Consider the following 13636-nt stretch of genomic DNA (forward strand, 5'->3'; position numbering starts at 1 on the left):
TCAAAAAATAATTTTTGACTTGCGCTGTTTGGCGAGTGTAGAGCAAGTTATTTAAGGTTATGATTCGGATGTTATTTGCGAGAAGTGTCTTGGCCACTTCTGCCACTTTTCTGTCTTGTCTCTCCATTAATGACGCTCTTCCAAGATCACAGACAGAAAGAACCATCGATTGCAAATATTACTTTCACAAATGATTAGCAATATTACTAAAAATATTTTAAATATATAATTATATATTTTCACTCTTAAATTAATAATTATAGCCAGCCATACTCAATAAATTTACAGGTAAACAAATTTTCTAAACTGTTCAAGTGTTATCTACAGACAAAAGTGGATAATATTGGAAGGTTTGGACGCTCTCCTGTAATTGGTTTGTGAACTGTTCCGGTTATGACTTTAATACGGTTGTAATCTTCTAGTTAATTCCAGGCCAGTGATCTTGGTCGAACGTAGAGTTCCTGAAGGATAGTAGTATACTGACAGCTCAGCTTCTTACGTCATCCCTTCACGACCACAAAATCCTTTCTATTGTAGTACATAAACAAAAGAATATATCTTTTTTTTTCTTTTTTATTTAAGTAAGTACCGAACTTGAATTGAAATCTCAGTTATCTGAACTTGTCACTAACCAGAGAAAATAGAGGAAACTACGCTTTGTATGAGTGATAAAACATTTTTCTAATTACCAAAGAACTAATATCTTTCTACTAGTAATACAAAAGTAATCAGACTTGTTGATAACATCACAGCAAAGTTCAATGAAAAGAAGCATACGGGAATGGTAATACTTGACATCGAAAAAGCGTTCGATACTGTTTGGCATCAAGGTCTACTTTATAAAATGATTGTGTATAATTTTCCGACATATGTCATTAGAATGATACAATCTTATTTAAAACAGCGCACTTTTCAAGTTAGTATTGCCGACGTCAAGTCTGAAAAGAGGAAATTCGCGGCGGGCGTACCTCAGGGCTTGGTGCTCGGCCCGACACTTTTTATTGTATTTATTAACGATATCCCTCAGAAAGAAAATATTTCAATATCGCTATTCGCAGACGATACGGCATTATATGCCTCCTCGTGGAGAACCGACACCATTGTAAATAGACTCTCGGAATCTCTAAATAGAATATTGAAATATTTCAATCGCTGGAAAATAAAAGTTAATATGGCAAAAACTAAAAGTATTTTATTTACAAAAAGAAGGCCAGAAATAAAAAATAACATAAGCATTAATAATCAGACAATAGAATGGACCCCGACAGTAACTTATCTAGGCGTTACTATGGACACCAAGCTTACATTCACTCCTCATATAAATACTGTTTGCCAAAAAAGTAAATCTCTAATAGTATCACTGTTTCCCTTGTTAAACAGAGAGTCTAAACTCAGCGTTAGCAATAAATTGCTCATTTACTTGATCATTGTTCGGCCAATGTTGCTCTATGCAGCTCCATCTTGGAGTTTTATTTGTAAAACAAACATACTAAAACTGCAGAGGGTGCAAAATAAATTTTTGAGGTTTGCCTTAAATGCGCCGAGGTATACGCCATTGAGAATATTACATGAGCGCACAGATCTAATGTATATTAGCGATGTGTAGCGCGGTCAAACTCAAAAATTTATTGATGAAGTTGAGGGGCATGAAAACCGCCTCATTAATACTATTGGTCAGTACGACACGCAGACTGTGTATAAACATAAAAGGATTAAAAACATTTTGCTGTAAACTGTATTCAAAAGTATTCTTTAATTTATTTATTAGACTATAAATTATTTTTGGTTTTAAGTATTTTTTGATATTATATTATTTTGATTTTTTTTTGTATTGGGTTTTTTGTCCTTTTCCCAAAAATATAAAAAGAAAAATTTTTAAGCATGAAGAAGTTTAACTTATTTTTGTCAGAGGAAAAGAACTGGTTCTGGTACTCCAATGTTTATATAAATTAAAAAACTATTGTATTATTTGGACAATAAAAACATTTTATTAAAAAAACAAAAGTAACATTGTTAGTTTAAATAACCTGCAGTTCTCTTTCAGTCTAGTTACAAGAATTACGAAAGCATCTCATTTTTGATAACTTATCTTTACCTGACATGTTTTTAGTATTATTATTTATTAATTAATTAATTTATTTGTCTTTAAGGCCTGAGCCTTTTACAAACGGAGTGTCAATAAACTTTCATACATAATATAATAATTAAGTTAAATGATCAAACTTGATAAAACAAAATAAAATGAAATTAAAATAAACAAACTAAAAATAATAAAAATAGTAAAATAATATTTATAAATGTTGTCTAAAGGAAACAAAAAATATAAAACCTGTTTAAAACTCAAAAATAAAACTGAAACAACTGAAATTATTCATTTAGTAAAAAAGACCTTAACTTTAATATATTAAACGCGTAATTATTAACAATAAGTAACTTTTTTCGCAACTGTACATTAATTCTAATAAATCTCTTTGTATATCAGAGGGCAGATTACTATTGAAATAATGAATCCTTATTGAGGCATATAAAGGACAAACAGCAAACAGATGCAAGAAATCCTCCTCAACGTGCATATCACAAACTGTACACAACAATTTACAATTTATAATATGATTGGATTTCTGTAAGGATAATTTGATAAAATATTTATTAGAAGTTCGCATCTGAGAGCAATCAACCTAGTTACTCTAAAGGGTTGTCTAATATTAACATATTGTTGAGGTACTCCATCCAAGAATGTTAGGCTATTATAAATATCACTAAAACGGGAATATTCAAGAGATTGCCTGTCCAACTGGAGCAAATTAGTTTGAAGTTTTGAAACAAGCTCTCCAGCAGAAAGTCCATTGAGATCTGACGCTTAAAAAAATATTTTTAGTAAAAATGTCAACTTGGTTATCAAAATAAGTTTTCGGGAATATTGTATTTAGTAATATTTGTCTAGATTAAAATTTTAAGAGAAAATAGAGTATTTACCTTTTGCTGACCTTTGAATTGCCAAAAGTTGCAAGTAGTTATTGACTTGGAAACGAAAAGAATTGTTTATGTACATCAAGCAGTTTTCATTTTTTGAGAAATAGCTTAACCTTAGGACTGAATCGATTCTGCCGTGCGAAGAATTAAAACTTTAGAAATACCAATCGATTATTTAAAAATTAAAGGGGCCCACTGTATTTGTTGTGGGGTTTTGGTAAACTTACAGTAGAGATTTATATATTTCATTGCATATTCATTTCTTTTCTTTTTTTTAATTGTAAAAACTGTGGATATAAACGCCAGTACTTCTTGGCTTGCAATCAAAGCTATAAATATGTAAATCTGATAATGTTTAAGCTCAAAAATAGATATAACTTCGAAAATTGACTCACGCTTGTTGTAGTATGTATACGAGGGTCGTTTGAAAAGTCCGTGCAAAGTCAGAGAGATAGCACCACTGGCGCGTATCGAGGTTATGTTTAGTTAGTAGCATCTCTTGGAAGAACACACACCAAGTTTCAGCCAGATCGGTCTATTTCTTTGTGTTTGGCATTCGTTTGAATCGAGGAAGTCGAGTGATTTTCAAAAAATGGACGAAAAAGAATTTCGTGTGTTGATTAAACACTACTTTATGAAAGGCAAAACGCCTCAGGAGACTAAAGAGAAGCTTGATAAACATTATGGTGACTCTGCACCTTCGATTAGAACAGTTTATAAGTGGTTTCAAAATTTTCGGAGTGGCCATATGGGCACAAGTGACGCTGAAAGTTCTGGACGCCCTGTTGAGGTTACTACTCCAGAAATCATTGATAAAATCCATGATATGGTGATGGATGACAGAAGAGTGAAGGTGCGTGAGATTGCTAGTGCTGTGGGCATCTCAAATGAACGGGTACATAATATTTTGCATCAACATTTGGACATGACAAAGTTATCCGCAAGATGGGTGCCGCGATTGCTCACGCTTGACCAAAAACGAAATCGTGTGAAGTGTTGCAAGGACGGTTTGCAGCTGTTCCAGAAGAATCCGCAGGACTTTAAGCGTCGTTTCGTCACTGTGGATGAAACATGGATACATCACTACACTCCTAAGACCAAAGAACAATCTAAACAATGGGTTACCAAAGGGGAATCTGCGCCAAAAAAGGCGAAGACCGTTCCTTAGGCCGGAAAGATTATGGCGACTGTCTTTTGGGATTCGCAAGGAATAATCCTCATCGACTATCTGGAAAAGGGTAAAACTATTACAGGTGCATATTATTCATCGTTATTGGACCGTTTGAAAACCGAGCTGCAAGAAAAACGCCCACGATTGGCCCACAAAAAAGTCCTTTTCCATCACGACAACGCACCAGCTCACACCTCAGCAGTTGTGGTCGCAAAATTAATGGAAATAGGGTTCCAACTCGTTTCACATCCCTCCTATTCTCCAGACTTGGCTCCCTCGGACTACTATTTGTTCCCCAATATGAAGAAATGGCTGGCGGGAAAAAGATTTTATTCAAACGAGGAGGTGATTGCAGAAACGAATGGCTATTTTTCAGACTTGGACAAATCCTATTATTCGGAAGGGATCAACAAACTAGAGCAGCGTTAGACGAAGTGTATAAGCCTAAAAGGAGACTATGTTGAAAAATAAAAAAGGTTTACCCCAAAAAATTAAGTAGTTTTTATTTTTGCACGGACTTTTCAAACGACCCTCGTATAATAATTTTACTGATATCAGCTTAGTGACAACATTAATTTTATTCACTTTATATAACTTTTTAAATAATTTAATTTACAGAATAATAACCTTTTTCAATTCCACTAGTACAAACGTATAATCCTAGACAAGTTGATGTGTTTACATAGCATAATGCTAGAGAATTGCCCTTTGGCGGACCGCACGCATCTACAGAAGCTATTAGTCCGTGGGAATTATTATCTACCGCAATCAGATTACAGAGGCTATATAATGTGTTTAGGTTGGCTAGTTAATAGAGTATACAGGAGTGAGTTTGCCCAGAGACTGGGAGCATGACAGTAAGCCGCAATGGTTCGCTAACCATGGGTATTAGCATGCAGTAAGCAGCGCACCTTCTTGTCCTAATGTTACACTCAGTTCACTGCGTACATGTTACTATTACATTGAATTATGAAAATAACAGCGCAAGTATCTGCCCATTACATAATTTCATTCATTTGTATTATATTTTTAGTAAAAATGATGCTCTGTTTATTTAAATTATTGAAATGCATAGAGATTATCAGCAACGTTTAGAGATAAATAAGACAGAACAAATAATTAACATGTGTACTGATTTAAAAAAAGTGATATTTATTGATTTTTTTTTTAATCATTTATTAGTTACAATTAACGCATTTTGCGTTTTAAGCAACAAGGGTAACTATAAGCAACATATCACACATATCAGAGTGGAGAAGTTACCCAACGGTAACACTCCAAAAACGTTCTAAATTCCACTGACTCTTCATCAGAGAGGAGATCTCGAGGCCACCAGTCTTTTAAAACGTCTGGAAGTGTTGTCTGGAAATGTTCTGGAAGATAGATGTTGTACAAGGGATTGTGATGTGTTTGAATGTTAAGATGGAATTTTCTGTATCGTGTTTCAGCCACTTGTGTTGCACGAAAGGAATGTTCAAGTCTGTGTGAATGGTTTGATTGGTGACGTAGAAAGGAGCGTTTACTATAGAGCGAAGAATTTTAGATTGCAAGGACTGGATCCTTTGCAGATTTGAGCGTTTGGTTGAACATCACAGTTCGAGGCCATAAGCCCAGACTGGCTTTAATATACTTACATATATAAGTCTTTTGTTGTCCAGAGTGAGTTTTAATCTGTTGTCAAGTAGTATTTTCGGTTGTCAGAAGCGTCTGTTGAGTTCTGTTCTCTTATGTCGTGTATGAGGGTTCCATGTCGAGGTATAGCCCAAGGTAGCGGACTATGTTGACTACTGGTAAGGGAAGGGTGATGCGTCGAAGAGTGAAAGTAATATTTTGAGATTTTGTTTAGTTCAGTTTTATAGCCCATTTTTTGAACCAATTTTCTAAGGAGGTGAGGTGAGCCTGAAGGTTTCTATGAGCTATTATTTGATCTTTGTCAGTAGATAAGATGTCAGTATCGTCCGCATAGGTGAGAAAAGTAGTTTGAGGATGAGTAGGTATGTCTGAGGAGTAGATTGTGTACAGAATGGGGCCTAATATGCTGCAGGAAGGAACTCCAGCGTCAGCATGGCTGATTGGAGAAAGAATAGTAACCTACCTTCACTCTAAAATGTCTGTCAGTCAAGTATGATTTCAAAATTAGGAAATAGGTGGCTGGAAGGATGGTCTTGAGCTTCCAGAGAAGTCCAGCGTGCCACACCCGATCGAAAGCCTGCTTCACATCAAGGAACACCCCAGAACAACACTCCTCCTTCTCAAGGGAGGTGGAGATTACATCTACAACTCGATGGCACTGCTGTACGGTGAAGTGCTGTCGCCTGAATCCAAATTGGTGATCCGATTGAAAAGTAAACAAACAAAAAAATTCATTTAATAAAATTGCGCCATCGTTGACAATGTGAATAGATCCAAACTAATATCGTTGAATTTATCTGAAGTAGCAAACATGTTTTCGTTTTCCTGATCAGTATCGAACTTCTATCCATTATCAGAAGTTGATTAAACAGTATTATGTAGAGAATTCGACTTCATCTATGTTTCCTTCTCACACTATATTACTTGCTGCCTACTATTGTGAAGTCAAATTCTCTATTCTAAACTGTTTAATCAATCTCTAATAGTTGAAAGTTCCGAAAACTGTTTGAGATAGATAACAAAAAAATATGGATAAAAAACAGTGATAAAATGTGCAAGTGCAATATGCAACATATTCAGAGAAAAGTAGAAAAGTATTTCTGTATAAATCACAATAATTGTATAAAAAGTGCAGCTGCAATTTTGTAGAAAATATATTAAAAGAAAAGTCGTGCGCTTCTCATTTTAAAATATGAATACAAATTTTCTATGTTGTTAAAGTTTGGATTGGCAAAAGACAAAGTCATGAGCGTGCTATAGATAAAATACCAATTAAAAGTGGACATATTTGTACATCGCTTTTTAAAAGTGGACAGATTTTTTATTACATACCTGTCCTCGCTAAAAACACATTCAATGGTATAAAAAGATCCTAGGTACATGTTATACTTTTTAACCCCTGGTCGAAACATGTAATCTTACGTATGTTTTATATGTTTAATCATAGTAGCCACTCGATTATAACTGGCTCTCTTCTTTAGTGCTTCGAAGGATCCTTTGTCTTGATCTGTTATACAGTTGAAAAGGCGCTCTACTTTATTGGTGGTGATTGGTGAACTAGTTTTTCAGCAGAGCCTTTTTACACTAGAAGAAAGATAGTTTCAGCTCCTTAAAATTTGGAAGACAACTGTGCCTTTGAATTATCTATTACTAAATTTCTTTTCCTTTCATTCTTGTACCAAAGTTTCAATTTTTCATTTAGCACTCCGTATCATAAAAGCAGTAGAATTTAGCTATTTTTCTTATCTTATATTATCGCTTGACTTGAGCAATAAAAGCGAAGTGATATGAAGGATTTACCCTGAAAATGTTGTTGTAAATCACTTCAATTAGCGGGGAAGATAACAAAGGAGAAGTTTATTCATTATGTCACCATGAATCATAGTAATTCTATAATAGGACGGAGCCTGCTTCGAGGTAATCGCTGTCCTTTTATAGTATCTAACAATCATGCTTGCTGAAGATGACAATACAACTCTTCTAACTTCAAACGCCGACGCATCGTATTCTACACAAGTTCTATTTGGTTTACTTCAAGAGAAAGAGCTGCCCAAGGGCAATAATTCTCATTGTTCATTGTTGTAGTAAGGCGTGATTGTCTTCTTGTTGAAAGATGGCCGCAGTATGACCTTTTTTGACAAGGGTATTTGTAAATAAAATTAACAAAACTTCACTTCCGCAACAAACTAGGCACACACATTCTACCCAACTCTCTTACCATCCCGGGGAATCCTTTCAAATGTTTGTAACAGCCTAAACGACTTCTTTGTCAAAGGAAGAGCAAGTAACCTGTTCAGGAAGGAGATTCTGGTCACTTTCTCCCAAACAAATTCAAGACCCCTTAGCCCATTTACCTTGCAGATGGAAAATAATAATAAAGAAACGTTTATTGTTACATATGATGCAAAATATGTATAATATTATTCTATCATAATTATTTTATTTGTGACAAACATTTGTTAAACAATTTTCTTTGTAAACAAAACTGTTTTTGTTTTTGTTTTTATAAGTTTTTTTTTCACTTTATTGTTGCATCAAGTAAACAAGATCTTACTGGTTCAGTTCACTTGTACTAATGTCATGGTTAGAGCAATCACCCACTGGTGAAACTCTTTCACAGTGATTTAATCACAACAGATCTCTAGGCCATTTTAGCTTCAAGCGATGAGGAGGATTGTCGGGAAGGTGAGGAGAGGAGAGTTTTTGGACAAGAGGATTAGGATGGAGAGCTAGCAGGCTGTGAAATTTGCGGTAGCGAGACTTTATTAGATCGGTGACAAAAGGGATGTGAAGGTCAGTGTGTATGGTAAGGTTAGAAATGTAGTAAGGAGCATTCAGGATTTTCCTTAGGATTTTAGATTGTAATGTCTGTAGGCGTTTGGAGTTAGAGGGTTTGGTTGAGCCCCACACTTCTGCTCCGTATGTCCATATGGGTCTTAACAGAGTCTTGTAAATAGTCAGTTTGTGATTCACGTCGAGTTTGGATCTGCGGTCAAGTAGCCTACTAAGTAGCTTGTAACGTCTGTTCACGTCTTCTCGTTTCAGTCGAGTATGTGGGTTCCACGTGAGTCTCTTGTCAATGTACAGTCCCTTACGATACTTATATCGTACTACGTCAGCTGGAGGAATCGTTACACCGTTCAGTTGAACTGGTGAACTCGCAGATTTTCGAAATGTAAAAGTAATATGCACTGATTTTTGCTCATTAATTTTTATTTTCCATTTTCGGAACCAGGTTTCGAGAAGCTTTAAGTGAGTTTGAATATTCTGATTGGCTTGCACCGGATCGGAGTGAGATGAAAGAATAACAGTATCATCAGCGAATGTTGAAACTATTGTATTTTGGGAAAGAGGTAAGTCAGCAGTATATATTAGAAAAAGGAAAGGGCCTAGAATGCTTCCTTGAGGGACTCCAGCTTTTATGGGTATAAAGGACGAGAGGGCCTGCCCTTGACGAACGCGGCAGTACCGATCGGTTAAATAAGATTTTAAGATCAGATAGTAGGTGAAAGGAAGATGATTTTTAAGTTTGTGCAGTAAGCACGAGTGCCAGACCCGATCAAAGGCCTGAGCCACATCGAGAAAGACACCCGAACAGTACTGTTTACGCTCCAAGGAAGAGGATATGATATCTATTACACGGTGCAGCTGTTGAGTTGTTGAATGAAATGCGCGGAAACCAAATTGATGTTCAGGTAGCAATTCCTCTATTATAGGGATTAGACGTCTTAGCAGAAGCTTCTCCAGTATTTTCCCTAAAACAGGTAAAAGGCTTATTGGACGGTAGGAGCTAGGTTGCTGTGCAGGTTTATTGGGTTTTTTATAAGTAATCTAAAAGTATCAATAGATCTAGAAATCTGATCAAGTTTTCTCACAAAAATTACAATAAGCAAAATAAGCAGCTGTCAGGCTCTTACTTTAATTTTTGAACAATTTACACGTCTGGCATAAAAATGTAACACTTTTTATTTTCTAATAATATTCCTAAGAATAGTAATAATGCATTATTGCATATTATCTTAGCTAGAAAGTGCAGTTTGACAAACAGCAGGGAGTTGTAATTGATAATATTCTTTGATTCCTTAATTTTATGCTGTATATAACAAATAATAGCTTAGATTTTGAAAAGACGGGGCGGGACCCTATCCCCACGGCACTGCAGCCACACGAGGCTTATTGTGCCTTCCCCTTAAACCTAGTAGGTGAAACCTCCCCTCCTAAGAAGGTCGAGAGCTTTCCCTACTAGTTCCTTCTGCGCTGTTATCTCCTTTGGCCTCAAGGTTCCAAAGATGTCATAGCGCAGTCTCTCAATTGCAACGCAATCGAACAACAGGTGAGAGGCCGTTTCCTCCTCTTCCTAATAATAGCTTACTATTGATATTATATTTTGTCTAGAAATCCAAAGAAGGACTCAAATAATTCTGCCGCGTTACAATTTTGTTTCAGATAATAATAGAATTGATAGAAATCAATTTCTGAGAGCAGAACATTGGGGCAGAGAATAATAATGTTCATCTAGTTCATTATTTACCCAAAAAAAAATGCACCGTTTAACAGGGGAAAATCTAACTCTCTGACCTCAATAATCTAGGGTACTTTCAAAATTAATCTCGTTCAAGACAATTATTTTATTTTATACTCTTAGTTAATATATTTTCCTTAGCGGGCGGGATTATTAACCTGTGATGGCTAATAAATGTTTAGTTTTATGACACTTTCAGTATCCGAACTAATTAAATGATTTTCTAAAATGGAACTTTTATAGTATATAGCCAAAGTGAAATTGGGAATTAGCCAATAGAAAAATCATAGCCAATAATTCTTAAGTTATTACTCAAGCGAGTGAATCGATTAAAAGGAGGAATGATATTATTTTTATGTAAATGGACGAGTAGATAGCAGCACATTCTAGTGGTTCCAGCTTCAGACTTGCTCAATAGTCGCAAACACCATCCATAAACAAAGTTCGAAAATTTCTATTTTTACATGTGTTCTTCCTGCTTCAGTTCTGATTTTGGTTTAGTTGAACAGTTTCAGTAAATATTAAAGGAAAAAAAACTGTGGCTGTGTCATGGACACGGCCGTGTGTTGTTCGTGAATACGTTTACGTAAAGGGTTATATTTTTTATATAAAATATTTTTATTTATGTATTTAGGATGAAATCAAGGAAAAACGTCGTAGTGAAACGTGCACTAGCTGCTGCCCAATGTGTCGATCCAATAATCGACGTTCCAACACAATCTATGCCTCTACAGTCCGTTGTCGATGTAGAAGCGATTTCATCATCCACTTGCATAATTTCAACCGCCCCAGCTGCAGATGTACTGGACACCATCGTTGATCCGCTCGGCCGCATTCATTCTTTTACGTTCTCGGCACAGCTTGACTCGGTCATATGGTCTTTTATTATTACCATTCGATTGTTCTTGAGAAGCCCCTTATAACCGAATACGATCTCTGTATTTGGTTTTGGCTTTTCGACGCGTATAGGCCGACATTATATATTTTTGATAATATTTTTTTATTCTAACACCTTATTATACTCACTGTCACTATTTTACTCTAATGTTTTATATACAATCGATAGATTGTGACGACAGCTAACGATTAAAACTTAAACGAACATCATAGCTTCTCCGAGTCAAAAGTTATACTAATTGCAAATCTCGATACGCAGCAAAATGATCTCAAAATGGCGGCGCTTCCCTCTTCACCGCGCGCGATACGTCACAGTCCTCGCTTATCGTAATGAATTCTTTGATCCTTTAGCTATCCAGTGGTCTAATTTAATTTTGGATGTAGACGATAGATTCGAAACTATAATGCCAAACTGTATCCCCCGATTTTGTTATCATTAGGTTTTTTGGATTGCCTCCATATGATAGCAAATTGAAAGACGTATTCACGTCAAAAAGATAACTGCTAGTGCTATAGACGTTAGAAAACTGGAAAGCCAACACTTTAGAAAGATAAAGGAGAACATTTTCTAGAATCTATATAATAGAATATATTTGTGTTATATATATTTATTTATTATATATATACTAAAATAATGCGATCCTATTATTATTCTACCGTTCAATAAATAATTTAAAACACTTCCTATCGTGGAGGAATATTGTCTGAATATATAATCATAAAGATGTTGGTAGAAAGATTGATTTCAATCTGGAAATCCTAATAGTAGGTAAATCTATATAGGCTAGGTTATAAAACGCACTGTTGCTATAATAACGAGAAGATTATGGAAGCCACAGTTTAGATATATTTTACAGGCACTGGTGAATACAAAATGGTAAAAGCTTTGCCACCCATTTTCTTCAACTGCTTCTAAATCCTGGCGATAAGAAAATAGAAGAGAAGAGAGGCGGATGGAAAGTTTTTAGGCAGGGCAGACAGGGAGTTGAAGTCAGTTACACTGGTGGTAAGTACGATCCTGAAATACCGTTATTATAAAGCTTATCAGGTCAATAAAAGATATCACACTAGAAGGCGTAACCCAGTATTAGTGAGGGCCGACAGGACCCTCAGCCTTGCAATTTCACCCACATAGTTAGGAGCAACGTTCACGAACTGTTGTGGGGGAGTGGCACGGAGTAACCTTTAAGTTCGCACTTATATATACTTCACACCAATCGTAAAACTTGGCTATGATCTACCTGACTTTTGGATAAAGGGTGTTCACAAAGTTTTTAAAACATTAAGAGAAAGAAATGTTATAAGCGATCATTGCTAAAGGCAAAACATCAATAATATTTTGTTATTTTGTTTTATGAGGCGTCCATTTGCCTTTCAAAAAATAGTACCAGAATTTAGCACTTAAATGTTGATCGAGAATTCTACCGAATTTTGATGTGTAAAGCACATTATAATGATAACTATACTGAAATGAAGATGTTCATAGTGTATCGTTTAAAAACACACAGATGACTTTCAGCTGTTACATAATAGCATTTTCTTGGATATTACAATTTGTATTAAAGATTAGTTGATTTCAAAATAGTACACATTAACTTTAAATAAAACAATTCGAAAACTAAAAATCAGTTCAATGAACTAGTATTCCTCAAATTTGGGATTCACAGCTATGTAGGAGATTTGGAAACCTAGTCGTCAGAGATTTGGCAGACAAATCAAAATAAAATCAAAAAAGCTGTTGATGGTAAAGCCAGACAAACAAATTACCATAAACTGTAATGCTGATCTTCAACACCAATTATGTTTGTTTTGATTCCTTTCGTGAATTTAAAGCTCATTTTAAAGACTCGCTGCAAGGCTCTGAATTTAAATTATACATTTTTTTAAATAATCAATAATGTTAGCTTTGTTTCTTATTAATTTGCGCAAAATTCAATATTTTGTGGCAGTCTGCACTATTTGGTTCCCTTTCAGGCACTTGTCTTTTCATAAAAAATGACTGACTAAGGTTGTGTTGTATCTAAATGGTAAATATTGGGAGAAGCTGTGCTAATATTATAGGAAATGCCTTCTGAATTAGCATCTGATTTTGAAATGTAAATTATTTAATTTGTTAACATGTGAAACATGTTAATACATCATTTGCTAATCCCCTCATTTAATGTTTCTAATTTTACGGAGTGCATTGATTTTTTGAAAGAGATGCTATAAAACTGTAGAGTTTTTCTACCCCTTACTTATGCAACCTAATTTCTCTGTTATCAATATATATTGATAAATAGGGCCAGATCAATGACTGGAGCGAATGACAGTTAACACCGTTTTGTCAGGGAGATTTATTTGTGAAAAGCGAGGAGAGCTGGAAAAACAGCCACGCTTGTGATGACCAGATGTTGTTTTTAGGCCTTTTAAAAAATCATTATGCCTGCTTTTTAAATTGA

At 35.1% G+C, this 13636-nt stretch overlaps 1 protein-coding gene across 3 annotated transcripts in view; it reads left to right on the forward strand.

Annotated features, from left to right (window-relative positions):
• Ten-a (Teneurin-a transmembrane protein) overlaps window positions 1-13636 on the forward strand; it is a 1628256-nt gene that overhangs the window by 461192 nt on the left and 1153428 nt on the right. For 2 of the 3 annotated variants that reach the window (XM_074139867.1, XM_074139869.1), the window contains exons 1-2: window positions 8279-8569; window positions 12053-12201. The gene's annotated coding sequence lies outside the window, so the exon portion shown is untranslated. Of the gene's footprint in view, window positions 1-8278; window positions 8570-12052; window positions 12202-13636 lie in introns of those variants that run through there. The other variant, XM_074139868.1, reaches the window with a different exon arrangement.

Source organism: Rhodnius prolixus, unplaced genomic scaffold (genome assembly GCF_049639745.1).
Source record: "Rhodnius prolixus isolate KJV_2025 unplaced genomic scaffold, Rpr scaffold_6, whole genome shotgun sequence".
NCBI classification, from domain to species: domain Eukaryota; kingdom Metazoa; phylum Arthropoda; class Insecta; order Hemiptera; family Reduviidae; genus Rhodnius; species Rhodnius prolixus.